The sequence below is a fragment of the Astatotilapia calliptera genome, chromosome 10, assembly GCF_964374335.1.
Source record: "Astatotilapia calliptera chromosome 10, fAstCal68.1, whole genome shotgun sequence".
Taxonomy (NCBI): domain Eukaryota; kingdom Metazoa; phylum Chordata; class Actinopteri; order Cichliformes; family Cichlidae; genus Astatotilapia; species Astatotilapia calliptera.
The window spans coordinates 20,229,024-20,229,841 of NC_137431.1; positions in this window are offsets into that span (position 1 = coordinate 20,229,024).

Consider the following 818-nt stretch of genomic DNA (forward strand, 5'->3'; position numbering starts at 1 on the left):
AAAGTCAAAAGGTGACAAACTGGCAGGGTTACGTCTCTGATTAGGATGATGCTTACATTTTGATGCCTACATAGCATTTTTACATGTTGCTTTTCTTCTCTTTTTTAATGTTTTGTGGTACTGGCTGCTGTTTCTTGTGTGTCTCTCCTCCACCTCTCTGCATCATCTCCTCTCCTGCAGAAGGTTGCATGATCAGGTAAATTAGTAAAAAAAAAAATTCTTAGGACATTGACTAATCCATCACCGCTTGCCAACCTTCAGTCCTGGTCTTGTATTTACCTGAATGAACACAACAAACGACAATATTAAAAACTCTGTCCATCATTGGTATCTATAGCTTTTTTGTAAAAACACATCAGTACTCATTAGTTAGTACTAAAGATCTATCATATATAGTGAATCACTCTAGTTTTCCTGCATTTTAACCTGGAACACTAGTGGAATCCAGGGCACACTCACACTTCTGTCTTTTCTTAATGATTTGTGGAGAAAAACAAAGAAGTGCCCCCCCCCATTTTCTTCAAATTCATAGTCACTCATTCATCCCAAACCTCCCTTGCTCTCTCTCCCAAACTCCCACCCACCCTACGTACTCTCTTTTCTTGGCAGCAAAGAGCAAAATAAATGCATCCCAACAGTCTGGGGGGTTAGAACAACCCATTTGCTTTAATGAGGTGATCCAGTGTGTTTTCTCTCCCTCTCCCCTTCTTTCCTTGTCTATCGCTCTCTTTCTCTGTCTTTAGCCAATTACACACTGTCCTGTTTTGCATCCCCCCCCCCTCTTTTTTTATGCTCACACTCATTTTCCCTCCTTCTTT